The following is a 10,286-nucleotide window of genomic DNA, read 5'->3' on the forward strand; positions in this document are numbered from 1 at the left end:
ATTCATTTCTGTTATTTGTCTAGATTTTCACGATCAGCTATTTTGGAACTTGTCTGGGATGCTCTAATGTACAACTACATCACTTTTATGAGATATTATGGAGGTACCTTGTACAGCCATTTTCAACAAAGTCATACACCAAATAGTGCCAGTAATATTGTCTTTAATAATGGTTATTGTATGTTCTTCTTTATGTTTTTCATTGCTTGGATTGATAGCTGATGTGTGGACAGGGCGTTATAAGATCATTGTAACTGGTATCTTTTTGTGCTTTTTTGCTTGGATACTTTCTGGTGTAGTAGATATTATTATATTAGCATTTGGTCCAATAATCCATTACTTTCTGTAATATATGCAATTGGCATATCTTTGTGCTGTAGTTGGATATACTGGGGTTCGAGCAAACATTATTCAGTTCAATATTGATCAACTTGTAGGAGCTTCAGCAGATGAACTAAGTGCTATCATATACTGGCATAGCTTTATTATGCCAGCAACATCCACTGTTTTTTCAACTATGTCAATGTTCTTTCCATTTTCTTTTTCTATTATCATTTATAGTAATGAGAGTAACAATATCTCAGGTATTAATAACTCATTCATTTTTCAACACAGGTTGGAAACTATCCCTCTCATTATCAATCCTATCAAGTTGATTGCTAAAGGTACTCAACTATGCCAAAAAGAACAAGTACCCAAGGAATCGAAGTGCCTTAAACCTACTGGGTGAAGGACTACCCTTCCCGACTAGATCTAGGTAAGGAGAAATATGGTGGACCTTTTACAGAAGAGGAAGTAGAAAATGTGAAGACAGTGTTACGTATGATTCCTCTGATGATTTGTATTGTTGGACTTGGCTGTGCTGCTCGAAATATACTGGAGATTAATGAAGGGTCCTAATCCTAATAATTCATCTTTTAAATATTGCTTCATTTCACATAACACAATGAGGTTTATAACTCCAGTTTTCTTACTGCTTCTCCATCAGTTCTTAATTTATCCCTGTTTCAATAAATACATTCCCAGTATGTTGAAGAGAATAGGTGTGGGACTAGTCTTGCTTTGGCAACCACAGTGTCCTTTGTGGTTATATTGAAGTACACTAATTTCTACAAGATATACCATCATATTTAAATCATTTGTCACTAATCCCTCAGATGTTATTTGGTGTTGCTTTTGCTCTGGTTGTTCCAGCATCTTTGAAGTTCCCAATAGCGCAATCTCCCATACAAATGAGAGGGATGATGGGTTGGGATGTGGTTTGCCTCTTTTGGAGTTGGTTATTTCATTAATATTAACACCAAATATCTTTTTGACTGTGATAACAATTCTGTTTGTCCAAATTTTTATTACTATATTGCTAAGAGTGTTTGTTATTATTATTATACTGTTAATATTCAATAGTACTAACTAAATGGTACAAGTTATGTGTGAGAGAGATGAGGTCAATATAGTTCAAAATGTTGATGAATACTATGAAAGATATATGACCAGAAAGAGAATATGAAAGACAAATAGGACTTTCTACTGACTGATATTATGCTTCAAAGATTATAAATATTTTGTCAGTTTTTTTGTAATAAATACAGTGGTCTGTGATTTGAACACAATATATATATATATATATATATATATATATTATATACGGTATGTAATGTATGTATATATGTATATATATTTAGTAATAAATAAATATTGTTTAGTAATAAATACTCATGCAGAATTTTAGTAACACTACTTACTTTAGTCTCAGACATAAGATTACTAGCAATGACAAACATTTTAAAAAATAAGAAAAAGATGCAAGATGGGAATGCCAATAAAACACACAAGGTATGGATAAATACTCAAGTCCATACAAAATCACTACATAAGGATGGATTGATGGTCAATGAATGGAATAGTAGATGGAATAATATAGATGATATTTGATAGATGAATAAATATAGTGTTGACTAGAAGAATAAACTGATAGACAGGTAAATGGTCAAATGGCATACAACAGATATAAACATGAGTAACAAAAAGATGTAAACATTTTCTCTTTCAGTTTCATTTAATTATATCATATCTACATGATCTATGAAGTGCTGAAAAATATAAAAATATAAAACAAGTAAGGAAGAGAATTGTTGTGACTGAAAGAAGACCATCTTTCTAAAATTATTTCAGTAACTTTAATTAAAAGCATCGGTTTCTTCAAAATTTCTAATAAGTCAATCAATGAATGTTTGTCCATCTTTCTTTGTGAGCTTCATCCTGTTCTATTTCAGTGAGACAGTAGAGTGTACTTGATACCAACAAGTAGTTATACTACATGTTTTAGAGTTGTATTCTTCATTGACTTTTGGGTCATTGGTTGGGGGTGCTATATGAAGGTCATTTTTGCTGGATCTTTCAAGAGTAGAGAGAATATCTTTCCAAGGTTTCTGTTCTAGTCTACGAGCATAGGCGTATCCAGTTTTCTAAAACTACTAGGACTCATTAATTATCTGTATCTGTACAGTATAGTAAAAGAAAAATTTCAAACTACTTTGTTATCAAATTTACACCTAACCATCTGATCATTTAATCCTCTAATTTCTCTGTCAATTTCTTCATTGCTGTCATTTCACTGTCATCTTCCTTACTCTCTGGAACATTGTATGCTTTTTTTTGATGGACCTACACCACTACTGCTACTATTACTAGAAGCCCAAAGGTCTTTAAGAGTTCTTTCATATTGGCACTCAGTCTGACTAAGATCACAGTTTACAAAATCACTCAAAAGAAACTAAGGGCAAAACTCTACAATACAGGTGCTAATTGCTAACTGTGAAGTCATACATGTGGACTGGCATGTGTTAGTGGGTTAATCTTTGTGTAAATAACTAGATTATGAATTTTATTTTGGGTTAAGTCCAAAAGCAATGAATTTATTTTTGAAAAAATCTAAATTAATTTGGTCTGACCAAGTTTACCCGGGCAAAGCCTGTACTGGCCAATACGCCTACGTCTACGAGGAACAACTAAATAATGAATAGTATTATAAATTTTGTTCAATCCAATAATAAATGAGAGTCATATGATGATCACGTGTAGGCTACATGACAGGAAATTTGATACACTGTGATTACTTTTAACACATCTAATTATTTCGAGGTAGCCAAGACATGTAGTTAATAGCAAGAACTTTGAGATTCTTTGGTAATGTCTCATTAGATAGGGAATATCCACTTACTATCTACACAATGCATAATATATTTTCTTGCTTGCACTTCACTTATAAAAAGGTGCGATCTTAACTACTTTATTATGTATATTGTGTACTAAAAATGACAATAGAATAACCTTTCTTTTGTGATATATTAATACAACACCCTTTAGTATAATGTATAAAAATTATGTCACAGAATGTGACATAAACTTGGAACATTATATTTGAAAATATCAAGAAGCTTCTCATTTTTAAATTATTGTTAGGAAGAAGTGTCGTGCCTTCTCATATACTACCATTCAGCAACAAACTTAATGATATATTGTTAACTGGTAAACATAGCCTATAGTGTATACTACCAGTATCACTACAAGTCTTGTATAAAGTCCCAAATATATGTAACTATATACATCAACATCATCAGTGTGACTGTATATATAATATAAATATTTTTGTGATTATATAGCTGTATATAATATCTCATCCAGTTAAGTAAATTACAATTCATTTACCTTAGTCATCAATTAATTCTGTAAAGTAGTTTATATATTTTGTTAATATCAGATTATCAATACAATTGGAAATTATTAGAGTTGAAAGATAGTATTATATATTTTATAAGATTCTATATATTTCAAGTATAAATGTTTGAGAAATGGCAAGTTTGTCATCAGTCAAGATTCTCTATTCATTTCTGTCATTTGTCTAGATCATCATGATCAGCTATCTTGATACTTATCTGGGATACCTTAACTGCAAATACATAAATGTTTATAAGATACTTTGGAGCTACCCATATACAGCAATGTTCAAACAAAGTCAAACACCAAATAGTACAGGTAATATTGTTTTGATATTGGATATTGTATGTTCTTGTTTATGTTCTCATTCCTTGGATTAATAACCTACTTGGATAAAAAAAAATAAACAGAACATGTTTTTTTATTATTAATATACTAATATTTATGTACCTAATAAACGATATTATACTTAGTAAACTAAACAATGCTATCTTTCCTTTTTGCATGTGTAACTTATATAAACATATAATCAGAACAATCATTTAATATCTTCAGTTTCATTAGATATCAAGTATTTGGCTAATCAATATTTCAATGATGACAAGTCATTCGAGGTTCTCTCACCAATTTTGTCATCTCTCTTCACGATCAGCTGTCTTGGTACTAGTCTGGGATGCTCTAATGTACAACTACATTATAATATAAGATATTTTGCGGATTATATGTACAGCAAATTTTCAACAAAGTCAGACACCAAATAGTACCAGTAATATTGTTTTTTTAATAATGGATATTGTATGGGTTTTTTTTATGTTCTCATTGCTTGGATTGATAGCTATGTGTGGACAGGACGTTATAAGATCATTGTTACTGGCTCTTTTGTGCTTTTTGCTTGGATACTTTTTGGTGTGGGTTTATTATAGCAGCATACTGCAAAATAATCCATTATTTTTTACAATATATGGACTTGGATATCTTTGTGCTGTAGTTGGATATACTGGGTTTCAAGCAAACATTGTTCAGTTCAATGTTGATCAACTTGTGGGAGCTTCAGCAGATGAATTAAGTGCTATCATATCTGGCATAGTATTAATGTGCCAGTTGTATTCACTATATTTGACATTGAACGGTGTTCTTCCACATTTTTCTTCTATTATCATCATAACATCAGGAGTAACAGTGTCTGTAATATTAATAACTCATTCGTTTTTCAAGCACTGGCTGGAGACTACTCCCCTCACCTCATTATCAATCCTATCAAGTTGATTGCTAAAGTCTTCAACTATGCCAGGAAGAACAAGTACCCAAGGAATCGTAGTGCCTTGACCTACTGGGAGGAGGACTACCCTTCACGACTAGATCTAGGTAAGGAGAAATATGGGTGGACCTTTTACAGTAGAGGAAGTAGAAAATGTGAAGACAGTGTTACGTATGATTCCTCTGATGATTTGTATTGTTGGACTCGGCTGTACTGATGAAAGTATATTGGGGACTATAATGAAAGGTCCTAATCCTATTAATGACATCTTTTGAATCTTGCTTCATTTCAAATAACACAATGATGTTTGTAACTACCAGCTTTCTTACTGCTTCTCCATCAGATCGTTGTTTATCCCTGTTTCAATAAAAACATTCCCAGAAACAGTTAGTATGTTGAAGAAAATAGGTCTGGGATTATTCTTTGCTTTTGGCAACTACATTGTCCCTATGCAGTTATATTCAAGTATCAGAAGAATACCTTTGTCATATTTTAAACGATCTATTACTAATTCCTCAGATATGTTGGTGTTGCCTTTTGCATTGATTTTTCCCAGCCATCTTTGGAGTTTACAATAGCGCAGTCTCCTGTACAATGAGAGGGATGATGGTTTGGGATGTGGTTTGCCTTCTTTTGGTGTTGGTTATCTCATTAATATCAAATACAAATATCTTTTTGGGTGTAATGATAATTTTATCTGTCCAAGTTCTATTACTACATTACTAGGAGTGTTGTTATCTTTATTATACTGTTAGTATTCATAGTACTAGCTAAATGGTACAAGTTCGTGTGAGAGAGAATGAGGTCAATATACTTCAAATTGTTGATGAACACTATGAAAGATATATTGACCAGGAAGAAGAATACGAAGGACTAATGGAACTTTCTACTGAATAATACTATGCTTCAAAGAGATTCAATATTGTGTCATTTTTGTTTGTGATAAATAGAGTGGTTGTGACACATTATATATATATTGACGACATTTAAAATTATTGATGATCATTAAGTTTGTTATATATCAAGTTGAATTATTTTTTCGTCGTGTAACCTTAATAGCATGGGACTAAAGTAGACTGACTACAGCCATTAATAACAACATGTAATGACTTTAGTGTCATTGTGTTTATAGCCATTTTTTTTTAATCCCATTACAATCTAACTAAATGTAACTGGGATTAAAGTCTAAGAGTTTTAAAAGATCTTTAATGCTATTTTTACATTGATAAGATTATATTGAGAACACCATGAGCATTACAATAATTAATTTTCATTTATTATCCTAGCTTACTTAGCTGACTGACAAAGGAATTATAAGTTTAAATATAAAAAATTCTGATATAATAATTAAAGGAGCTTTAAAGTTTGTTATGATTTAACAAAGGGAAAAAATAAAAATAAAAATTACATAAAAGAACATAAAATACTTTTTAAGACCCTCCTCTCTTATATATATCATTTATATATTTAGTGTTTGTCTCATAGTAAAACAACTGCATTGCACTGTATTTTTAACCTTCATAAAATTTTTAAATAAATTGGAAAAATGGTACAGAGGAGCTTCTGCAAAAATGTTAGACAAAGTGGAATTATACAAATTAGAATTAGGCCAAAATGTCAAGACACCACGTCATCTTGCTAATTAAGTGACTGGACTAACAATGTTCATAATACATGACTGCATATGTATAAGAAATGGGCAGCCTAAAGTGTCATGACATGAAATTCATAAAAACCTACAACAACAAAGCCATAACAGAGTGTATTACCATTGCATCAGCAAATAAATCAAAGTATCATTATTATCCAATATATTAGATATTTGCTGCTCATCAAATATAGAAATTATTAGGGATATATTAAATATAGCCATTTTAAAAGTTGCATTATCAGTTATAAAATGACAAATGAGATGCACATTTTTGTCTGTAATACCATATCATTATATAATACCTTAATAAACTTGAGTGTAGCATTTTTTGAGAGACTACCAGTAATCATCTGTATGTATTAGGCAAGAGAAGCGAGGAGTAAAGTACTAAGTCATCTATTGTATATTGTGTAAGTCAATATATTTGATAATTCAGTGACACAGTGACTATCAAAAAAAAGTCTTATAGTCAAATACTCTAACTTGACATTCATCCTTGATATTCTTCATTATCTCCTTGAAATGTCAGGAGATAATGACTTCAGAATAATCCACCATTTTGTGTGTTCTTGTCCCTTTAATAGATGCATTCCTTCTTTACATTCCTCCACTGTAGATGAGACAAATATAAAATTTGTCATTGGTCCATAAACACTTCCAGTGTCTCTATGATAAAAACATAATACAGTTATTATCTATCATATACTACATGTATAATAATAGCTATACACACACATTCTAATATGCATTCAATACTATCCAAAAACTGATGTAAATATATTTAAAAGTGTCTGAGTTTGAGCCATGAATTAATTATAGTGTACATGAGAAGCACTACTACAGCGTAATTTGTACTATTTAAATAATACACCTACTTTTTCTTCTTTGGTAGTTGTATCTTTTACTTGCTTTTATAACATTGATATTTTGAACTCAAATCTGTAATAATGGACATAATAATATTAATAGTGAATACCTCATCAGACAAGTAACTATATAATATTTTACCTTTTACAGATTCTGTCATGCCAGTGATCTTCTCTCTTTCTCTTAATTGAGTCTGAGCAAGTTATATTTTTCTCCTGTGCTTGTTTTACCCGAGTCCTCCTTTACGACTAGAGTCCATATAAATATACAATAATATACAATAATATACAATATAGCTATATAAGAAAAAGCCACAAACTATCTTGCTAATGCCACCAATAAGAAAAAAGAATAGACAAGATATATTTTTATATGCATGTGTCTAAAACTCTAATGACTTCAAGCCATAAATTTGTAATAACTTGTGGGAGGTTCAGCATGTGAATTAAGTACTATCATATACTGGTAATGTATTAATTTACCAGTTGTATTCACTACATTTGAACTTGGACGATGTTCTTTTTAATTTTTTGTCTTCTGTTAATCATTTATAGTAACAGACTTTCTTTCGTAATTATTTTAATAACTTTATTTAAAACATTTGCTTTTCTTCTATTCTCCAATGAGTTGATCAACAACAACTTGTGTCATACTAGGTATGAAAATAAATATGACAGTAATGATGTGTTATTTGCGTTAACAGATATTGTCTTACAGCACAAACTATACTTACGAACCAGTTCATTATTTTGGTTTCCTGAAACACCACAACTAGTGACAATTTAGAACAATGAATCCATATTTTGGTAACTATTTCCTTTTCCAATTCCTTTAGTCCTCTCTACTACATACTCAGCTAACAGTAGACATCCACCAATCATCTTTACCTGCTTATCAGAGGAATGTGTACTGATGAATGTCCACAATGGCAATGTTGAAAGACCATAATAGATCCTGAAAGTTGTGGGCTTAAATGGCCTCAGATAATATTGCCAGGATTCATTAACATTCCTGTCTTGGTCATAAACACCACAAGGCCATGCCATTCGTAGCCACTGATAACAATTGAAGTAACATAGTCCCACTTGGAAATCAAATACTGGGACCAGGTTTCTCTTTGATGAAACTGTTGTCATAACCCTTTCTATAAATGGCATATATGCAGCTCCCAATGCACCATCTACATGAAACAAGAAACCCTTACTTTCAGAATACTGATCTGGGTTCTTTCAATCATAGTAGATCTTATGTGAGTATATGTTGTTCTTTGATGATAGGAAATAAAACTTCTCCAGCTGCCTTACATCATCATAAGCTCCTTCAAATGTTGTTCCATAGTTAAAGATGATCAGAATAGGATGACCTTTGCCAGTAAAGAAATCAACCAATTTTGTCAGTGCATCAATATCTATGGAGCCAGTACTGATACCTGTTTTCCCAATACGTAATAGTGGGAACTCATGTTGGCCAAGGATCTCCAAGAGGATTATCATTAGGGTATTGACATATATCAACATACTAAAATGATGAAATAGGTACAATGTGTAAATTCCTCTTCATACCATGATGGGAGCTATCAAAGTAAAAAGCCACAGGAGAGAAAGTATTATGGTTATCATTATAGCAGAAAGACTGCATACCAGGAACTAGAAATAATGATGTGTCACCTTTTATTGGCTCTCCCAGAGATATAGCTATGTGCTTTCAAATAACATGATTTTTTCCTTTTGTTGAACCCATATTAAGTAAATAACCCCAATAACGTTATAACTGGTACTTGATACCAGTAGCAGTTATACCACCTACTTTAGAATGACTATCATCATAGACTTTTGGGTCATTGGTTGATGGTGATACATGAAGGTATGTGTCCATTAATCAATCATGCAAGAGAGGAGAGAGTATCTTTCCAAGGTATTTGCTCTGGTCCATAAAGAGTTTCTAAATGACTATTATTATAAAATCTGTTCAACCATTATAAATGGCAAATGAAAATAAGATTATGAGTCATATGATGATCACATGCAGGCTTCTATCATGACAGGAAATTTGGTATACTGTGATTACTTTTAACATCTCATTAGTTTTTACTTAGCACATCTAAAGGTTAGTGAGGTAGCTACTAATGACAAGACTGTAGTTGATTATCAGAACTTTTTGTGCAATGTCTTATTATTATAGTTTTGTAATATTCACTTACTATATACACCTACTATATATATTACATTGTATTAGTGACTGCATACACTGTAAAAAGCTATGGTTTTGTTTATTTAGAGATATATAGACATGTTCATTTGATAAGCAATCAATTCTATTAGACATAGTAATCAAAACAAAATTATGCTTACTTTCAGTTTCACATCATCAAACTCGTATAACCATATTTTGGTCAATAACAACCAGTCATTTTCACAGTGTAAATATATATATATATAATGCAAGTTGTTGTCAGTCAAAATTCTCGATTCATTTCTGTCATTTGTCTAGATCTTCACGATCAGCTATCTTGGTACTTGTCTGGGATGCTCTAATGTTCAACTACATTATGTTTATGAGATATTTTGGAGCTACCTTGTACAGCAATGTTCAACAAAGTCAGACATCTAATAGTACTGCTAATATTCTTTTTAATATTGGATATTGTATGCTTTTCTTTTTGTTCTCATTGCTTGGATTGATAGCTGATATGTGGACAGGACGTTATAAGATCATTGTAAGTGGCATCTTTTTGTGCTTTTTTGCTTGGATAACTTTCTGGTGTGGATTTTATTATAGCAGCATATTGGCCCA

The sequence above is a fragment of the Gigantopelta aegis genome, unplaced genomic scaffold, assembly GCF_016097555.1.
Source record: "Gigantopelta aegis isolate Gae_Host unplaced genomic scaffold, Gae_host_genome ctg1732_pilon_pilon:::debris, whole genome shotgun sequence".
Lineage (NCBI taxonomy): Eukaryota > Metazoa > Mollusca > Gastropoda > Neomphalida > Peltospiridae > Gigantopelta > Gigantopelta aegis.